The 10,227-nt window shown below is 36.1% G+C and overlaps 1 long non-coding RNA gene across 2 annotated transcripts; it reads left to right on the forward strand.

Moving 5' to 3' along the window:
• Positions 1-5,294: 5,294 nt before the first annotated feature.
• On the forward strand, positions 5,295-7,472 carry LOC107837150 (uncharacterized). 2 transcript variants are annotated; one of them, XR_001663143.1, is made up of 3 exons: positions 5,295-5,528; positions 7,042-7,157; positions 7,317-7,472. It is a non-coding gene; the product is annotated as an uncharacterized LOC107837150 (long non-coding RNA). The 2 variants fall into 2 exon arrangements; XR_001663142.1 differs by lacking the exon at positions 5,295-5,528 and adding an exon at positions 5,928-6,325.
• The last annotated feature ends 2,755 nt before the right edge of the window (positions 7,473-10,227 follow it).

Genomic DNA, 10,227 nt, shown 5'->3' on the forward strand with positions numbered 1-10,227 from the left:
CTGTTTTGTGGTCATAATCCTTATTAGAGTAAATATTTCCACTTAGTCCTATAATCCCTGCGTCCATCTCACATTGTTTTCGGCTCTGCCCAGAGCCTCTTCCGTCTCCTAGCTACCATATACAAAATCTAGAGGCGAACTCCGTCAATGTACGTCACATGCATTTTCCTCGCTGTAATTGGTGAATGACTTTAGGTTCCGTATTAATGTCAACGCCCTCGGATTCTATTGGCTCTGACGGTTCGAAAGACATGTCAATCATCAAAATTGGCCAATGGGTTCCAGAGGAACTGCCCAGTGTAATTTTGAATGTCTGAATGGAGAACTGGATGATTTTACGCGCAGAGCGCAGAGTGCATTATTGCAATGTAATTGTGAGATATATTAGTTTTTTCCTGTGATCATATCATTTTGACAAATTAGTTTTCATTGCTATTTGCATTTTCATTGTTATATAATTCTATTTGAAATGTTATTGTGAGTTAATCTGTTCCATTTTCAGTCTATAACAATTTGTCTGTTTTTTTCTCTTTTTATGAATGACTGCAATGTGGAATTTTTCAAAGGAACCCCCCCAAAACAATTATTAGATGTAACTACTTATCTATGATAAATAATCATTTATTATATGATAAGAATAAATGATTAAAACAGAAACTTCAGAAAAAAAAACTGAGAAAGTTCAAATGGCACAAATTGTGCCAAAATGGCCAATTTGGAAGGTCCGCCTAGATTTTTATCAAGTAGTACTTCTCTAAAACTCATATGATTAACTTTTTTTTCAAGAAAACTGGCACAGTAAAAGGTCAGATTGTGTACTGTTGTTTACTACATGTTTTGGATTTCATCTGCATGCTTTGAAAGGAATCTTCATATATTGAACTTTTTTTTTAGGCGGAAATAGATAATTTTCTTAATTTCTACTGTGTATCATATTAATTTACTTTCCTCAGTAACAGGCAGGGTGGTTTTTAGAGCTGTAACATATTCTCTAGGGTCTTGCCTTTGTTTTGATACCAAAACAATTAAAATAAACTCTGTAGTTCTTGAGATACATTCAATTCATGTTGGGCATGTTATTTTCAGCCATATTTCTCAAAAACAGGCTGAGTCGGAGAGGTAGTTTCTCCCTTAAGTCCACACTTAAAACAGCTTCATAGTTCATCAGCTGATTCTATGTCATTGCTGACTGTTTTTTTCTACTTCTAACATAAAGAGGTAAAGAAATCACCCAGAAATGTTTTTCCACCCCAGGCATCCGGTCCCAATCACCATGAGTTCTGATTATGTCACATACATAACGAGTCCACAACGGCTGAAAATTGTAAGTCTTATTTTTTCTTTGCCATTTTTCTGTACTCTTTAAAATGCAAATGCTTTCTGTGTTTAATTGGTCTATTCTTTTTTGTAGGTTTCTGTAAAGTGCAGTGGTGCAGTGAATGGGAATGTTCTGTCGTTGATCCTCACTGTTCTTAGGAAAGAGAAATTTCAGTTTGTCTGCACTGGAATGGCGAAACATTTTTCACATTTCCTCTAAAGTTTACCTATTGTTTAATTGTGCTGATTTTCATAAGCATGTTGACTGTAAACGTTGAATGCATTGACAATTTGTACAATTCTGTTTTAGTATATTGGCTCTTGAAAAAATGTGGGTAAGACTTTATTTGACAGGGTGTGCATAAGACTGATATGATGCTGTCAAACATGACATAACACCTGTTAGGAACATAGCAACAGTGTCATGAAGTGTCATTCAGTAAATAATGACACTTTTAATGAGAATTTTCTTTAAAAGTTGGATGACAGGTGTGTTTATGACAGTGTCATGTCAGTCTTATGCACACCCCATCAAATAAAATGTTAACAAAATGGTAAAATATTGAAAGCACAATGTAATTAGTTTCACCTGTAAAGTGTGTTGTAATGGATCTTTCTGTGTTCTGTATCCTGATGTGTTGGCAGTACTGATGTGTGTATGAAGCATGTAATGTAAAAAGTGGCAAAGCAGAATAATAAGACATTAAGTAACTAAAAAGTGTACTTCATTAGCAATTATAATAAACCCAAAGTGTATTTGTAGCATACTGTAATCACATTACTAATATATTAAATATGTATTTCCAATATACTTAAAATACATTCTAAGTATATGTTGAATCTAATTCAATCACTAAAATAGTACACTAAAAATACTAATCAAGCACATTTTTAGTACATTAGAAACAGAACACTTAAAGTACACTAAGTACTACTTCAGTTAGTCCCAAAAAAGTACGCTGAAGTATGCTTAGTACACTTTAAATAGTGCTTAAATACTACTTAAATACACTAAGCACTAAATTAGTAAGTCAAAAAAGTCGCACTTTAAGTATACTAATTCTAAGTATACTTGAAATATACTCAAGTATGTTAAAATTTAACATACTTAGTACACTGAGTTTTCACCAGGGAAGACATGTGACAAAGGTCACCAAGCTGGGAATCGAACTTGCGATGGCCACTTTGAGGACTAAGGCTTCCATATGTGGGTTGTGATTAACCCCTGCACCACCACAGCACACCCTGAGCTCTGATCAGTTCTACTGAAACTTTAACTTTATGGCTGATTTCTTAATTTGTTGCTTCTTTTTCTTTGTATTTAGTATGTATTTATGAAGCTTCTTGAACTAGTACCTGAGTCTGAATTGCATACCACAAACATGCAAATATAAGTTGATGGGTCAAAGGAGAATGGGCAGACTGGTTTAGGTTGATCAAAGGCAATAGAAGGTCATATGACCTCATGTTTTAACCAAGATATGTACAGCACTATCTTTGAATGCGCAATACATAAAACCACAGAAACCTTTCAATATTTTCAAAAAATTCCATGACTTCTGTCTTAGCTTCTGCTAGTCTTTGTGTCTGTATCAGATTTTGTCTTTCTCGTCTTTCTTCTAGAGAAAGCTCACAGATACATGAAGAGAACATTTCAAATCGTCTCCGAAAGGCAGCAGAGCTGTGGGCACCAGTGCAAACCACAACAGCTTGGTTCAGCCCACAGCAATCTCCCTGCCTGCTAATTACAGAGTACCTTTATCATATATATCTGCACAAACACATCTCCAGTTTATGTTCATACAGTCCTTTGACCTGTAAACGCATTAGAGACTTTCTTTTAAAGCTTCAGTTGTTATTTTCCAAATCCATGATTTCTATAAATGTCAGCAGTCGAGTGTTTATCAAAAGTGACATGTTTTACATTTAAAAGGGGTTATTTTTAGTGGAATTTGGATAAAAAAACTGATGTTCCATCACATTTAATGTGAATTTAATTCTCTTTGTGTACAGCATACCTTTGGTTAGATATTATATTTTCCCAGGTCAGCTGACACCGTCCACCCTTTAATCTGATTGGCCACTCTGCCTGGGCATGGCGATCAGAGCTCTCAATCCCTTTTTTAGGTTTTTTAGCTTCAAATTTTTGGCATGCCGTTTATCGCAATCTAGGACTGCATGGAGGTTAGATAAAATGACAATTTTAGTGTGTCACCCTGTACTACACTTAACTGAACATTTCAAAATTAAAAAAAAAATCAAGGAAAATGTAATCTAACCTAATCAAAAGGTTCTGTTCTTTGCTCTACCCAGACAGAGAAGCTTGTCTAATGAATAAAACTAGTCTCCTCTCTGGCTTTTCTTTTTCCAATAGAATCCAGTCAAGACTTGCACCTGGTTCCCCTCTGTGTTGATTGGTGCGTCTGTTATCAAAGCAGCTCTCCACAATTCAAGTTCAACTTGAACAAAAGATGGCTGAAGGGCTGAGGAGCACTGCAGTATTTTACCCCACAGGTTTCATATCCTGGCAGTTTCTTACATCCCTGTGGCCTCCTTCCTCCCTTCTCTTCCTTACCTTGTTCTTTCAGCTGGGTTGTTTATTCCCTCCAGTTGGGGGCGCTCCACCCCCAGATTGCAGTGTCCACAGCTGTAGCTCATCATCATAAGTGGAGTGTTAAATGCCTGATGAGGCATCATCAGAATGCCAGTTCTATTCTAAATATTCTGTTGAGAGAAGGGAATTAGTATGTCGATTACAAGAAAATAAATTACAGTGAAATACAAGACATTTTGGACAAAATTTCTACTTCTGAATATTTTTGTTCTTTAATGAATTACCTTAAGAAAACAAAATTGATAGGATATAAGTTTTATTTATTATTATTTTATTTTGTGGGTGTGTATATATATGTAGCATCCCGATCCACACTCCATTCCAGTAGATGGCGGTAATTCACATCAGTAAGTTGCTTGCCAACCGCCATAAGAAGAAGAAGAAGAAGAAGAAGAAGATCAGACTACCATTTTTTTTAACAGTCATGGTAAGAATTTCCGGTTTTTTTTTTGTTTTTGTTTTTTTGTCTGAGAATTGTTCACATTATCTTTAATTTTCTTCTTTCTTCCTCAGTAAAATTTCCTTGTGATGAAGTGAAAGCACACTGCTTTGGCTTCTAGATTGATTCACCAACGGCTGGTAGAACCTTTGAATTGGCTTTTTTTTTTTTTTTTAACATCTCAGTTATTAACCTTCCTGCTCTCTACAGCTCACATTGGAACCCTCGCTGCAAGATTTTTGGAAAAATCCATAACCACCTCATTTATTCATCCCTAAAGAGGATGTTGTCTGGATTTTTACTAGAAGATTCCAGAGTCTGTTAAAGAGATGGCCCCCAGTGAAGAACTGCAACAGGAATGGCTCTCTCAACAGAAACTTGATGAGAACAAGGAAGAACAAGAGCAGGTGTCATGGAAGGACAATCCAGAACACCATAACACAGTTTTCTCTACAGTCCATGTACGTCCAGCAAACTGGGTTAGTCCCATTAATTAGACTGCTAGAACCCTCGCTGCAAGATTTCTGGAAAAATCCATAACCTCCTCATTTTTACTCATTCTTGAATAGGGTGTTGTCTGGATGGTTAGAAGTCTAGACTGCCCCAAACTGGAAAAGCAGATTACAGGAACAACTTTAAAGACCTTTGTTTTGAACAGGAACAATCTAAACAGTCTGTAAACGTAACTTTTCAAGTCTTGACATATTCTGTCAGACACATGAGTGAGCACTGGCCCAAACCATTCCTTTGTACCTCTGCCACACTGAAAAAATGAGAATTGAGGGGTTTTTGGATTTGCACAAACAAAATAAGTTAATACTACACAATTCAGTCATCTTTCTTGTATTTACACGATTGAATAAAGAGCCATTTACTTAATTACCAACAATAATGAAACTACTAATGTTTCTTGTTTTTAACGTGATTAAATTAGATTACTAAAACCATTGTAATCATGTTTTATCATCACCGGAAATGATGCAATATAACAAAGACAATAATTAAATATGACTGGACAATAATAAGAGCGGTCTTTTGAATCTTAACCAATAAGAAGCCAAACAAGATAATTTTAAAGATATCGCGATTGCAGCGCAGTTTCTTCTGACTATTCAGCTACAAGAACGCAAGACAAATCTTTGGAGGCCCACCGATTAGGTAAGTGATGTAAATATTATTTTTTGTAGTTGGGGATGTTTCCAGAAAGATTATAGTTCTGTATGAGAAGTCATTTGTAAACCTTCTGCATGTTCTTTGGTTTTCACTTTGCTAGCTATCGTTATTAGCACCGGGGTTTAGCTCTAGTACATATCAGTACATCATAGTTTATCAAAGTAGTCCACAAAAAAACAGTTGTTACCGATCAAATTTGTAAGTTGTGTGCTTGGGAGAGAGTAACGAGGCAGTTTTGATAGCTCGGCAAGCTAGTGAAAAGCCACCGAGAGGATGCAAAGTGTTCGTGTTACTTTTTTTTCCTCATGGCTACTGAGTCAGTTACTTAGACTGGCTGTAGCTGTTGGAGTAATGGATTCAGTGTTCTGTTCTTAGTATGGAAAATGTTTGCCTGTCTTTTGTTGCCGAATCAGTAAACTTAACAGAACCGATGTCTGTTGTTATGGTAACGGGTCTGCATATAGCGTCGCTGACAGAGCGACAAATATAAGAATATGAGGGATTTTAAGTACTTCGACTGTTTTCTGCGTTATTTTTTCCTTGTCTGTGGTGCACTGCACTACGTTAATAATCCCCTCCATCTCCATGTTTCGTTTTGCTATTGTAATGGTTCTACCGCGGCAGCGGCGCCATGTAGATGGCAAGGCTTAATGCTCCAGCGCGCTGGGCTGGAGCACAGTATGGAGTATAAATTCAGAATCTTATTTGAATCCAAATGTCTTCCAGATGCTCAAGTCTTGTGTAAAGTGCCCTCTGTAAATATCTACTGAGAAGTGTAGATGGTGACATATGTTTTTATTAAACAATGTTATACATGGTTTTGTTTTTTGTTGTTTTGGAGTAATGTTGATCTAAGATGTCTAGGCACATTTACTTGACTGTTCACTTTCTGCAGCAGTGATAGTTGGGCTCTTACAAATGTTGAACATTTGAAGCTCATTACTTTGTCCTTTTGGTAACACTTTATTTGAAGGGGGTTGAATAAGACTGACATGACACCATCATAAACATGACATATCACATGTCATGAACATGAATAAGCCTTCATGAATATTTATGACTGTCAAAGTGTCATTCGGTAAATTATGACACTTTTGGTTAATGTCAACTTTTAATACAAAGTTGACATTATTCAAAATGTCTTTGTTATGACAACTTGACATTAACCAAGAAATCATTACTGTTTAAACTTTACCTTTAATAACATAAAGTTACCTAATTTTTAAAGTGCAATCAGTAATACTTTTATAACAAATTTATATCAGTAATGATTTCTTGGTTAATGTCAAGTTGTCATAACAAAGACATTTTGAATAATGTCAACTTTGTATTAAAAGTGTCATTCATTTACCGAATGACGCTTTATGACAACAGTCATAAATATTCATGAAGGCTTATTCATGTTCATGACAGGTGTTATGTCATGTTAATGTAAGTGTCATGACAGTCTTATTCAACCCCCTTCAAATAAAGTGTTACCGTGCTTTTTTCCCCCCAGATAAACACTGAGTTTAGAATTACCATCATACCACTTCAGTCAAAATTCTTGTCTCAGCTGGATCTCTATTTTGACAACCTGAAGAAGAGCCAGCCAAGCTCATCCCGGAGTATGTGGTATGTATCTATATGTGTATTTACACAACTAGAGATAGATAAATCTCTCTAAATATAGAGAAAGATTTAGATCTTTACATACATAATTATATCTATCTAGACATATAGATGCAGCTAGGTCTAGAGAAAGAGAGATTAACTTGTCATCACTTCACATAGGGTGTGGATGAAGCTACATTTGAAGAGGCTAATGGAGCCACCACCATCGGCGTTTTTCATCTGAAAGACTTTACTTCATCACATGAAGACATCGGGATTGTTCTTGAAGGCATCAGGGTGATGTCCAATTTGGATAGTGTGCCAACAACTGTTGTAATGAAGCTTTGGCGCAAATTCAATCTGGAAGACTCTTTAGCCTCACCTGCCTCATCAATCAGCACCTCCCTCTCTTCACCCTGGACCTATCAGCTTTGGATCAAGCCTCACTTCGGCCAATCATCGTTCGAGCTCCAGTTGAAAAGGACCTCCTGGCCACAGCCTCTTCTGCTTACCAGCTGCGATCAACCTACCTTCGCCCCATCTCCACCTTCTGCTCCTGGCTCTCAGGCCACATCCTTCTTCGACCTCCGCCACCAGTATAGGCCCCGGGGGGATTACATTCCTATGCAGCATCAGGAATGTTTATCAAGCTTATCGAAGTTCCAACTCGAGATCCCCGGCCAAGGCCTGAATGCCAAAGGACTTTAATGTTTATTTGTCATTAAACTTTCTTTAATCGCTTTTTTTCTCTGTCTGAGTCTCTCCCGATTGAAATACTTGTTGGACTGATATACGGACTGAACCTCGCCTGACCTTCGCTACACTTTTGAGGTGTTACAGAAGATAATAATGGAACTGGATGGAGGTAAACTGTCCAACAAGACATTATTCCTTAAAAACCCCCTCTATGAGTCAGTAAATGGACATATTAAAATGTTTGATTTAATAATGTTCTAATGTTAAATTTTTGTATTTTCTGTTGTATTCCTCATTGCAGGACACAAATGTGTTATTTTTTAATGATTAACTGCAGAAATATGTTCAAGGTCAACTTTTAAGTTGCAGTATGTGATATTTATAAGCAATAGGTTTTTTACATATTTGTTTAAACTGTCACTATGATATTGTGATATTGCATAGTAAACAGTAAAACATGAGATTGATAATCTAAAAAAAATAAATAAGCTATCTTATACTGACTTGACATAACAGTAATTTTAACAAATATGTACAAAAGAATTGCTACAAAAGTTACATTCGGCAACATGTACATGTTCAATAAAATTGATAGAAATCTATCATAAACTTGGCATAACATCTGTCATGAACATAAGAGTCTATGAATGTTTGACTGTTATGAAGTGTCATTTGGTAAATAATGACACTTTCAATGCAAAGTCACATTAATAGTTGCTTTAAAAGGCCCAACTTTGCATTATTTTGTAATGACATTTTAATGCAAAATTGGCACTTTTAATACAACTTTTGGAGCAACTTTGTATTAAAAGTGTCATTATTTACCAAATGACACTTCATAACAGTCATAGACAATCATAAAGATTCTTATGTGCATGACAGATGTTATGCCAAGTTCATGACAGTGTCATGTCAGTCTTGTGCACACCCGTCAAATAAAGTGTTACCCAGATTTCTACAAACTGTGTTTGAACATGTATTAATATGAAATTAATGTTTTAAAATTTAAAAATGTTATGTGTCTTAAATGTAAAAAAAATGTTAAATACAAAATGGTGTGATTTAGGAATGTTCATTTAAATACAGTTTAATTGTTCAGCAGCACTTGTACTCTGTCTTTCTTGTCAAAGATCTGTTTCTTTTTTATTTATTTTTTTTTTTACATTAGAAAGGTATATAGATAACTTGAAAAAATTAAGTAGGATTTAAAGCTGCAACATGTGTTCCATTATCATGATAGAATCGTGTTTGCACAACACAATTTCATTGAGTAATACTGGCAATGAAAAATAAGCTGGTGTTATTCATTATAATATTGTTGCTGAGACATAAAGTTATTGATAATACATGATATATTTACATTATGGTAGAAGATAAAATGTTTGTAGTTTCAACTTAATATTTTCAAGTAATCTCATGTAAATAAAATATGTTGATTTGACAAGCTTTAAGTATTTGAGGAAAAGAGGGAAAATATGTCTGTTCTACTTATTTGCATTGTGTGGGACGGTTGTACACAAAATTAAGTAAATTGAACAGCTTTTTTCTTTCAGTGGCGTATATGTAGAGCTGATCTGCTAGAAAGTGAACCTCCGCCCCAGTCTTTAGTCTCTTGCAGGCTGTGAAAGGTTTTGCTGTGGGATTATTCTGTCTTTAGCTCCACCCATCTTCAGCCAGTAACCCCTACCAGCTTCATTGTCCCTACTGAAAAAGTCAACCCATCTCCATGGTGTTGCTACTAATGTATTTTCCAGTTGGAAAGTTGTGCACAAAGTTTGGTTTCTAATAAACATAATTTTTTGCATCTAGACCAAAATGTTTTGCATGTAGATGTTAGCAACGTCTCCTGGATGGTTTGCTGTAATCTTCAAACTGAACTTCTGGCTTTCAGTTTGTCACTCTTCACTAAAGGTCTGATTGGTGGATAATTGACTAAAATCTACTTCTTGATGGTTTCGTCTCTAACCCATCTGCTGTGTTCCTTTGTGTCATGGTGCAGTTTGTTCCCCAGTGTTCCCTGACAAACCTCTGAGACCTTAACAGAGCAGATGGATTGAATTAAATCACACGGAGGACTAATTAGGGGACTTCTGAAGGTTACACTGCACGTTACGTAAGAGTATTGGGGTCAAGGGAAGGACACACTTTTCAGATGTGCACTGATGCCAGTTGATTGGACTGTTTTTGCAAATGCTTTGAGGAGGCTTTCGTCTGAGAGATCCTTGATAACACATCATCATCCTCTTGAGACAATGGGAATGTGGGTGTTGAGGAAATCAGGACCTCGGGTACGTATAATGCGTAAAATATTGCAGGAACCATATATGGAAAGCTGCTACGAGTGTGCCGAGCAGTCTTTCTACATCATTACATTCTCTCCTCTCCCTGTCTGAAA

Source organism: Poecilia formosa, unplaced genomic scaffold (genome assembly GCF_000485575.1).
Source record: "Poecilia formosa unplaced genomic scaffold, Poecilia_formosa-5.1.2 Scaffold118, whole genome shotgun sequence".
Classification (NCBI taxonomy): domain Eukaryota; kingdom Metazoa; phylum Chordata; class Actinopteri; order Cyprinodontiformes; family Poeciliidae; genus Poecilia; species Poecilia formosa.